The 11,359-nt window shown below is 42.9% G+C and overlaps 1 long non-coding RNA gene across 1 annotated transcript; it reads right to left on the bottom strand.

The window, feature by feature from the left end:
• Positions 1-4,227: 4,227 nt before the first annotated feature.
• Positions 4,228-9,825, bottom strand: LOC122464809. Its single transcript, XR_006289199.1, has 4 exons — positions 9,738-9,825; positions 9,275-9,378; positions 8,775-9,012; positions 4,228-4,565 (listed from the first exon to the last, which is right to left on the bottom strand). It is a non-coding gene; the product is annotated as an uncharacterized LOC122464809 (long non-coding RNA).
• Between the last annotated feature and the right edge of the window lie 1,534 nt (positions 9,826-11,359).

Below are 11,359 nucleotides of genomic sequence, written 5' to 3'. Positions count from 1 at the left end.
ACTAGTCCTGATGGAAGAGATCCAATCGGTCTGTGGTGGAATCTGCGTGTGCAAATAAGCTTCTCTCTTTTTCCTCAGCAGCCCCCCCTCCCCTGGCATGGGACTCTGGACATTACTGCAGCCTTGTGCAAGAGAGGCAGACCTGGCCAGGTCCCTAAATATAGTTCCCATCCCAAAGACCTATCAGGATAGGGAGGGGGTTGGATATGCCTTTACCCTCACTGGATCATCTTACCTGGGGATGAGGGTACTATGCCCTGCTGGATTCTGCTCCACTGTGGAGCCTGTAGCCGGCTATAATTTCCAGGCTGCTCAGAGGGTTGGGGATGCTGTACACCAGTGCCTCCCAGATGGTTTGAAAGCTTAGAGACCCCCCCACCATCCCCCGTCAGGAAACTGAAACACGTTCCTTCCCCCTTCAGCCCTGCCATGTGTTGTTAAAGGCCTGCACAGCTTAATCTGTACATGCCTCCCCCCCGGCTAGTCTGACTTGCTCCACACTTTGGGAAATGTGCGCGCACGCACACACACACACACACACACACACAGCTTCCCCACCCACATCCCTGCGGGCCTGTAGGAAAGCTATCATGGATCGCCTCCCCTGGGCTAATTCTGCAGTAGGATTTCAGTTCTGCTTTCTGGCTGTGTAATCAGCCTGGGCTGCAGTGCTTTAGTTAGTTCCAGGCTGCAGAGCACTTTGGAGCCAGGATTTAGCCAAATGTGAGTAAGAGTAGCATCTGCAGACACAGAGCTAAGATAACAGTTACAAGGACTATCAATCCTCTTGCTTGAGGGCATAAGCTGCTCTTGCTTGAGGGCATAAAATGAGGTCATGAAGGAATTTCTGCCAACAGTACAGGACTGAAAAATTACAGGATGTGCTTTAACAAGGCCTTGACAATTTATAAAGCCTCTGGCATCAGAGGCCCAATATCAGAGTAGGTGGGTCATTATTTCAGTACAATTCTTATGCTCATCACTTCTTTTTATAAATACATTCATTTATGTTAACCTAAAGCAATCTTCAAAGAGGCCCAGAAGGATTTTAAAGCTAAATACAGATATGGACATATGTTCAGTCCCTCTGAAGCATCTGGCCCTGGCCACTGGATACTATTGGTCTGACCCAATAGGGCCATTCTTATGGTGTTATGTTCTTAGAAGACAACCATGCAATACAACAGTAGTGAATACAGATGAGAAACACTAAAAGGAGATTTATTGCAAAGCATTTCTTAACATTTTGTAAAAACAGAGTTTCCCACTTGTGTGCATGTGACTGAAGGAAAGTAGTACATTTCAGACCCAGGAGTTTATCACATTATGGGAAGCAGTGTGGCCTGGTGGCATGAACACAAGGTGGGAGGTGGGAGTCCTTAGTTTTCGTCGCACCTCTGCCACTGACTCACTATGTAACCTTGTGGGAGCTTCTGCCCTTTTCTTTGTCATTTCTCAATGCAAGATGGGGGAGTGATACTCATCTACCTCACTCATAGCGTGGGTGGTGAGAATTAATTAGTTAATGTCTGTAAGGGCATTGGACATATAATAAACTAGCAAGGGTAATAACCTTCACAAAGCAAGCATCAAGAGGAAGGGGTTTTCAGAGCTCTTCTAAGCATTCTTTGGACACCACTGTAAGACTCTGTGTAAGATGCACATGGGGAAAAATTAGCACAACACCCACCAACTTGGATCAGGCCTGCTAATTGAGAACTGTGGAAGGCCCCCTATATACAGCCCCCTCGCTCATTGGCCACTCCTTATAGCACATTGGCAATTAGAAAATAAATTGTAATTTAAATATCCAAGAAAACAGTCAGCAAACAAATAATATCTGAATCCATCTGGGTCACATCTAGACACAAGAAAAGGTTTCCTGTACCCATGTCCCCCCCAATTCAGACTTTGCTGGTTCCTTAAGTCTGAAGACAACCTGGGGCTTTGTTTTGTTTTAAATGTGCATTGAATGGTATGGTCTGTAACTGGGAGACACTATTTAACAAATGGCAAAACTACAGAATTGGCTCGGGTGACTCTATATTCATATATGTATTGTCTGTTTTTGTCCATTGAACAAATAATTTCCATGTAATGTCAAGTTCTGACCTGCTCTAACTCTCAAGTCCACTGCATCTGAATGCAGAATGAGAGAAAGACTGGTAACTTGTGAGCTGCTGGATTAAGCTGTGTTGGCCTCTTTTATACAGAAATAAACTTGTCTTATTTTCTTTTGTCCTTACTGTACAATGCCACATTCTTGCTAATTACATTATTCTCAGTGGTCTCAAGAATCCTTTGAATAACAAGTCAAGCCAATGTTGCTGGGACCTATGCATTTACGCTTTATTGGCCACTATTTTCCAAGGGCATAACACTAAAGCTGAACAATTACTCTGCATCTAAGTGTGCACAAATGCTTAACATCAGCTGAGCTGGAATCTCAGTTTGGTTAGAAATGCCAGAATTGGTTCTGCCTAGAGCAGCGGTTCTCAAACTTTAGGCCACCCGAGGACCCCCATTTTGATATAAAATTGTTCATGGATCCCCCCAGTGCTCCCACCCCACCCCTTTCCCCAGGGCCCCACCCCCCCACCTCTTCCCACCCCCACTCCACCCCTGCTCCTCCTCTTCCCCTCACCTCATTCCCACTCCTCCCCCTCCCTCCCAGTGCCTCCTGCACAGTGCTTAACAGCTGTTCCCTGGCATGCAGGAGGCACTGGGAGGGAGGGAGGAGGAGTTGATCAGTGGGGCCTGTGGACCCCCTGGAGTATTCTCATGGACCCCCAGAGGTCCACAGACCCCAGTTTGAGAAACACTGGCCTAGAGTATGTGATAGGAAGTCTGTGGAGTCCCCCTTTGCCATATTAGGAGGAAAGCTTCCTTTGATTCCAGTAGATGTCTAGTGGTTAAAAGCAGAACTTTCATTTATAAACAACCTCCACCTTCACCACCAGCTTCTAGTGGTTTACTGTAAGGGTCCAAAAGATTATATCTTAGTTGTAGAACAATCCTGGGCAGGTTATCGAACCTCTCTGAGACTCAGTATCCCCTCTGTGACAAGGCGCTAGGAGTGCTCACCCACCTTTGTTCTGTGTGATCCACAGAGAGAAAGCACAGCGTAAATGCTAAATCTTATTATTACTGCTGCCTCTGTGAAATGTTGCTGTACTGTGCACACCTGACCTTTGAGAGAACATAACAGGAACCAGCCTTTCAGACACAAGACTCAATACAACTAGATTGGGAAAACGATTCTTAGGGCCAATATTTGCCTTCTGTACCAAGCACAAGTAGCCACGCTTGGCACAGGTGGGTTTTTGCAGATGCTGGGAAGCGGCAGTAGCCTTTGCTGCTTTTGCTTTGCTCTGAAGAGCGATAGCATCATAGCATAAGAATAGAGCCATCAGCACTGGCCGAGTGCATGGGGACATGAAGGGAAGACCTGCAGTGCTACGGGGATCCAAATCCATCTATCTATTGCACTTTTATGTCCCCATATTACTACAATAACTGAGCACCTCAAGATTGTTGAGGTATTTAACCTCACAACACGTCTGTGAGGAAGGGATGTGCCAGTATTCCCAGTTTACAGAGGGGGATGGCAGCTTCTCTGTCCCCAGGGAGACTAAATTAGTAGCCTAGTGTTCAGTGGTGGCACTAGGCATAAGCAGACTAAACAATTGCTTAGGGCCCTGAGCTGCTCAAGGGGGCCCCCAGTTGCCTTTTTAGTATGTGTTGTGTGTGTGTGAAAAATATTCCTACATAGGCCCCCAATGGGTCAGGCCCACCTCTGCTAATGTTACAGAGGAAGTCTGGTAGTGCAGCAGGAAACTGACCCTGGGTCTCCCAAGTTTCAGGCTAATGCTGAACCCCCTGACCCATCCTTCATCTCTCCCAAACCCTGCTTTCCTTCACACACTGTAAATCCATACTTGATCTGCTTCAGGCACAGCTCTCTCTCAGGCCACAGGCTAGGGGTCATTATTTCCCCCTTCACTAGAAACTAAAAACTATTTGGAAAGGCACATAAAAATATAGATAGAAAGGAAAGAAAATGGAGTTTACTTGACCATACAAATTGACAAAGAAGTACTACCTGGACAGCAACAATGGTGTTTGAAACCAGTTTTGGAGCATTCAATCCATTGCCTCCTCACTCTGGATAGAAAAGATAGGGTGTATCTTCTCACTGTGTTTATTTTTATAAATAAAGACCTACACCAATGGAGCTGTCCTGCTGACCTCATACTGTATTGTATTGGTCTCTCCTACTAACAGTTATCAGCTGGAATAACATTATAGCAGCATTTAGTCCAGAACAGTGTATGTAATGGTCTCACAGAACATGGGGGAAAATGCAATTTTTGTTTGTTTTAAGAAATAGCGAGGAAGATGAAGCGAGGAGAAAAAGCCAGCAGAGGTCTTCTAATTGGAGCCAGATTTTCCTGTTGACCAGAGGCTAGATACTGACAGGCCATGGATTCACAAGGGCTCCAAGCGATCTAGTTCTGGCCTTTCCTGGCTACAGCGGGTGTCAGTGTTTGATGCAGGTAGAGTTCCTGTGGGGAGTACAGCGAACATGCAAAAGATAAAAGACAAATGGGATGGCTATAAGAAGCAATTGTGGCAGTATCCATTTTTAAAATTAATTATTAACTAGGAAATACTCTCCTTTTGTTTATTTTGCCACACAAAGTTAAACCATTTGGAGGCCTGAAAACACACACACACACACACAAAGTTTTTATTAAACAAATACTAGGAACCAGATTCTATCCTCTACCCATGCAACCCTATAGTCAGGCCCACATGCAGAAGCCTGAGCAGGAGATAAAACTGTGATTATATCCAAATAGGGGCCCAATCCTCCAAGTCCTTACTCTTGTGAGTATTGAAGAAATGTACGGGACTGGTCATGACAGTGTGGGTTTGGGATTGCAGAAATGTAAGTGAGGGTGGAATACTGATTTTGAGCAATGTACTTGGTTTGGCTCTTCATCACAGTTTTACTGCTTCATGCTATCAAAGGTAAAGTTGTAGGGAAAAGCATGGAGTGATCCTACTTATGATTAATTAAAAAAACAAATTCTTCCTTTGATCCTTACTTAGACATCAGTACAGAGGATGGCCTCCCATTCATCTCTAACACTGTAACCTAAGTAAGGATGCAAATTACAAATATGCAAATAGCTCAGTATTCTATTGGCTGGGTAAGTGAGCAGCTGTCCTGAAAAATTAGGGTGTAAGTGCTTTCACAGGGGAAGCAGCAGGGGCTGCTGTAGCTATAGGCAAACGAGGCAGCTGCCTGGGGTGGCAGATTCTGCCTAGGGTGGCAGAGGCAGCTGGGCCAATTCTGAGTGGTGCTGTGACCCAGCTGTGTCAAGGTGCAACACCACTCACTCAAATTTGGCCCAGCTGCCCCTCCATCATGACAGAGGGGCAGCTGGGCTAAGCCTGTATGAGTGGTGCTGCCACCTCCACATGGACCCACCACTTCTACCATAAATACCATGCCATTAGAATGCTTGTCACACCCCCTCCAGAAATTCCAGTGTGCGCCTCATTCCTCCCTCCCCCGGTCTAGAACCTCAGTTCTAGGTAGTTTGGGGGGCGGGCACTCTGAGTGGCAGATTGCCCAGAATGGCAGATTGTCTTGAGCAGTTTCTGGGCCACAGCTACAAATGTACTGGATCCAGGCACTGCAGTTTGTGGGGCCCTGTGGACCATTATGGGTTTTCTACAGAGCAGTTGGTGCAAATGACTGTTCCAAAGTTTGCCACCAGAGGTGCTTAAACACAGAAAATCTGTCAATCAGGTACTGAAATCATGCAAGGACAATGAATCAAGTAGAGAAGGAAATAACTGAAGGATGGTGCACTGGACACATCATAAAACTGCGATGATAGTGGTTCACTTGCACTCTTAGCCACATGTGAACCCTTTTGAAGTAGGACCTGTAGCATTTTATTTGACGCCTGTAAGCAAAGTCACAGCATTAATACCTGCCTTTAAAAGGGAGAAGTGGGAACATGGCTGAGTTTAACCAAAAAACAGTGCTGTCCAGTAAACAAAAGGGATCTCTCAAATCAAAGACATGAACACCCAGATCTAGCAAAATGCTTAAGAATGTACCTATCCCCACTAGCTTCAATAAAAGTACTCACATGCTTAAGTGCTTTGCTGAATCAGGGTCACAGTATTTTGGGACAAAAATGAGATACCCCTATGTAGTTTCCATTGGTTTGCAAAAGCATCTAAAGAGTTGTCAAGGTTCCTTCCCCACTCTGAACTCTAGGGTACAGATATGGGGACCTGCATGAAAGACCCCCTAAGCTTATTCTTACCAGCTTAGGTTAAAAACTTCCCCAAGGTGTAAACTTTGCCTTGTCCTTGAACAGTATGCTGCCACCACCAAGCGTTTTAAACAAAGAACAGGGAAAGAGCCCACTTGGAGACGTCTTCTCCCCAAATATCCCCCCAAGCCCTACATCCCCTTTCCTGTTGAAGGCTTGATAATAATCCTCACCAATTGGTATAGGTGAACACAGACCCGAACCCTTGGATCTTAAAACAATGAAAAATCAATCAGGTTCTTAAAAGAAGAATTTTATTTAAAGAAAAGGTAAAAGAATCACCTCTGTAAAATCAGGATGGTAAATACTTTACAGGGTAATCAGATTAAAAACATAGAGAATCCCTCTAGGCAAAACCTTAAGTTACAAAAAGACACAAGAACAGGAATATACATTCCCTCCAGCACAGCTTATTTTACAAGCCATTAACCAAAAGAAAATCTAATGCATTTTCTAGCTAGATTACTTACTAACTTTACAGGAGTTGTAAGGCTTGCATTCCTGATCTGTTCCTGGCAAAAGCATCACACAGACAGACAGAACCTTTGTTTCCCCCCACTCCAGATTTGAAAGAAACTTGTCCCCTCATTGGCCATTTTGGATCAGGTGCCGGCGGGGTTACGTCAGCTTCTTAACCCTTTACAGGTGAAAGGATTTTGCCTCTGGCCAGCAGGGATTTTATAGCTCTGTAGTCAGAAAGGTGGTTACCCTTCACTTTATATTTATGACTAGAGTAAAGTGGGCTTTTTTCTACACAGGTGCTCTAAGGAGCACACTAAACATTGACCAGTTGCCAAAGAGACTCTGCCCCTTGCCAGCTTCCGCTTTCTAGACTTATAAATGGCCAGTTTGCCCAGTGTTAGAACTGCAGAAATATGGTAGACTGAGCAAGGGAGAGAGACATTTGCAGCTCGGTCTAGAGCACAAGTGCCAAGTGCCATAGACCACAAATAGTGGGCTTAGAAAATGTACAGGTCAGAATAAAAACATATATTGTATTGAGCCATCATGAGACCTTTCCAGCATTCAGTTTAATATTTCCCAACAGATAGAGATTTTTCCATTAAATATTTATTTCTTGTTTCAGAGCCCGAACCTAAAGGTATTAATTACCATTTTTTTTAGACAAAAGAATTGAAACAAAACCCTGAAGTGTTTGGGACTGGAAATTCATGTGGATTTTAATCTTTCATAATCTAGTCACTCTAAATGGGCCCTTGAAAAAGATACTTCAATGTCAAATCCTTTTCTGATGCAGCAGCCATAAAGGAATCACTATCCAGAAGTTCCCAATGTTCAAAATGAGTAAATAATAACACTTTATGTGTAGCTGATGCGTCTCATCCAAGGATTTTAAAGGACATTCAAACACTAAAGCTCACCGAAATATTAAAATTATTTTTAAAATGGCTAAACTGAGGCACAGAGAAATTGAGTGACTTACTCAAAGGTCATAGAGTGACAGTGGCAGAGTCAAGGAGTCCCAGTAAGTTGCTCAGGTACTAGACCACTCACTATAGAAAAGATGACATTTCCAAAATCTTGGTACACAGGACAATATGGATCAAAAGTCACAGGATACATAGGCGGAGAAAAATAATCAATTCTTTTCCAATTCACTAGAGCCCTCATGTGGGATCAGTGACCAAAATAAAGAACTCAGGAAAGATAACTAGAACAGGAGTTCCACCCCCATCCTCAACTGATATGAAAATAATTCTTTACTGGAGTTTTTTCCCCTTTGCTTTTATAATTTAGCACTTCAACACAGAGAATGTTAATGAATTGTACTATTAACTGGGACATAATCATGTCCGTGAGGGATCAAGGAAATTTAGATCTGGGATTGTCTCAGATAATGAGAGGCAATTGGGAGTTTTTGGAGGAGATGAGAAGTTGGCATGTGGAAATAATAATTATAGATTTTAAAATATTTATTAAGAAATGCTGTGTGAGAAACCCCTTCTGGTTTCATCTGAGAGTCTCAGTAGAAAGAGAACCAGGATACCTGGTGCTAAAGTCTCCTCAAATCCCACAAAGCTTTAGTGAAGATCTGATGCTCTGGCTGATGCGCTGGAGTTTGCTTAGTTGATAGCTGATACAAATCGTATTTCCAGGAAAATTTGTGCACTGCAGTCCCAGATGTCAGCCAGATGATACAAGGATATTTTGACTTGGAATCCTTTTTGTCCCCTTTCTTGTTTTGCTTAAGAAGAAAAGAATTGCTTGTGTGCTGTTTACAAAGGTTTCAGCATGATGTGTACTATTTTAGCTGCTAACACAAACAGCCTCCTGGATAATCAGAATTTTTTTTGCATTCCTCTTCATCCAGACAAAGAAGCAATCATCAGTTACAATCCCACATGTGAAATACAAATTTAGCACCATGAAAATGAAAACTAAAGTAATTTGTACCTTTATTATTCCAAGGGGATTCATTCTTGCTCCGTTTACTATGAAATATTTCCTCTCTTGAACTCAAAGTTGTATAAATGTCACCAGCCATGAACTGAATCATAATAAGATGATGATATCCTGGCATTTCTGGTACCAAGCCATAATGACTAGGCCAGCTAGTTAGCACATGTGGTTAAAATGGTACTCATGGTCTTTATATACAGTTTGTTTTCTTAGGTCGCATCAGCGTTGGACTCTTTGGGGTTGGTAACATGAAATGGAACATGAAAAAATACATTTTAGAGCAGCTCTGATTTTTAATTAATGTTGAGCAAACAAATTAACATCACCAACAAAAACCTTTCAAACTATTTCTTTATGCAAAGAACATTTCTTCCTAATAATAACTCAGTCATGGAGCTACAAGGAAAAAATGAAGTGTACAAGTGGTAAAGGATGTCAGCCACATAACATCAGGATCTGGACACTTTATCATGAGAGACTTGAAAAATACTTACAACAGAAACAACCACTGCCATTCTCTGACTTTCTTCTGCTGAGGGATCCACCAGAATAAAAATGTGTGTATCTTCTGCTGTACTCATCTGCACTCTCTCCCACTCTGTAAATAGATATGTAGTTACTTAGGGTTTGTTATATACATATAGGTCATGCAATGGAAATTAAATGATATATGTATATTTCATACACACACAGTCCATATATAACTTTTAATGTGAATAAATTTTGGACTCTTATGAGAGATACTATTAGCACGGCCTTGAGGTAGACATTGTGGAAACATTGTAGAAGCGTCCCATCACAGCTCTGCTTCCAAGGTCAGAAATATTAGCGTTACCTTAGGGTATGTCTTAACTGCAGAGTTAACTTGAGTGATTGGTACCATGGATTGGCTTAGCCTGGGTCTGGGCAGCCATAGTGCAAAGCCAGATTCAAGTGTGTCTAGTCAATTATACTCACTTGTATGTGGCATTAGGATCTCTGGAGGCATATCCCCTGGTTCTTAGTGTGGTAGTAAGCTGAGCAACTGTATGATTCTTTCCCAGTGAATTGTATTCTTCTGGGTACATGGGTGGGTGGGAATTGTGGGAAGGAATTGGAGGATTATCAGCACTCGAGTGGCTTAGCCTGTGTTCACACTGCAGTATTCGTGCTTTAGCTGATATCCCAGGATGGACCAGTTAAGACATCACCACACTCAGGTGACAGTATTTTTTGTGTGTGCAGGAGCTAGGTTAGGGACAACCCCTACAAATGCCCATGTTAACTCTGCAGTAAAAACAAGGCCAAAGATAACTTTAAGATGCTGACCTTGCAAGCAGAGTGGTGCTAAGAAGCTTCCACAGTGCTTGCCCACACTGCCTAGCTCAAGGCAGTTCTATTAGTATCTTCTCATATGAGTTTAAACTATAGATCTCACCTACAAACATAGGAAATGTGGAAGAAATGAAATAGTCTGCCTGTCACCAACTCCTTCACTTGATCCTGACTCTGCTCAAATCTTTATTCATGCCTTCATCACTTCTGTCTCAGCTATTGCAATTTATTCTTTTATAACCTTCCCAGATCCTGACTCCCTACACTTGGGGGCCACTAGGCTCTGTCTGTTCATGATTACCTGTATAGAATACAAAACTGCCTACCTTTCTGTTTTTAAAATTTCTTTACAGACTCTGAGTGAAATCCTGGCCCTATTTAAGTCATTGGTACTAATCTTATTGACTTCCTTGGGGTGTCTGTCTATTTTCATGCAGCCTTCCCTATCTGCTACACCTGGATCCTGTCTCTTCCAGTGATTATCTAATCTGTGAGTCACTCTTTCTTAAGGTGGCCAGCTTTAAACTGTATGAGCCAAATCCTGCTCTTGGTTACACTAGCATTATTCCAGAGTTAATGTGAATGGAGTCACTCTGACTTTACACTCTTGCAAATGAGAGGAGATTTGGTTTAAGAGCCCTTAAGTGAGTCACTGCTGACCCACCCATCTCCTTTCTTCCCAGCCATGGAGCCCTAGGGCCTTGATTCTGCAATGAGCAGTAGGTGAGCAAACTTCTGCACTGGTGCAGAGTGCTTTGGAGGATTCAATGGGGATTTTGTACTTCTAGGTCACTAGAGTGCTTTTGCGAATCCCATCCTAAAGCTCAACTTCCAGTGTTTCTTTCTGCTTTTGGTGGATGTTCAGTTCTAACTGGCAAGGATTTGTGATACTCCATGTGATGAAAACTATGTCAAAAGAACATTGTTGTTCTGCCAGTGCCCCTCAATACTAACCTGCATTAACTGCAACCTTGGGCTCCCCTAGAGTAGATCAGCTGCACTAATTTTGTGTGATGGCTACATTTGGACTAATATATGTGAGACCACCGCACAAATTTTCATGTGTCATGAAACCAGAATCTAAATCCAGGCCTTTAGGACTCCTCTCTACCCCTTCATTTCTGATCAGTATATTTAAAAGGAAAGACAGAACTATTGCATTTATATGCAAGATATCTGGCTGGATTTGATGTTTGCATTTTTGAGCATATGGCTTACTGAATTGTAATACTTTCCACGATAATTCTGACTGCTCTATTCTGAAG

The sequence above is a fragment of the Chelonia mydas genome, chromosome 3 (assembly GCF_015237465.2).
Source record: "Chelonia mydas isolate rCheMyd1 chromosome 3, rCheMyd1.pri.v2, whole genome shotgun sequence".
In the NCBI taxonomy this organism is placed as follows: Eukaryota; Metazoa; Chordata; order Testudines; family Cheloniidae; genus Chelonia; species Chelonia mydas.
The sequence above is the reverse complement of the archived record's forward strand: the minus strand, read 5'-3'. Positions and strand labels throughout refer to the sequence as shown.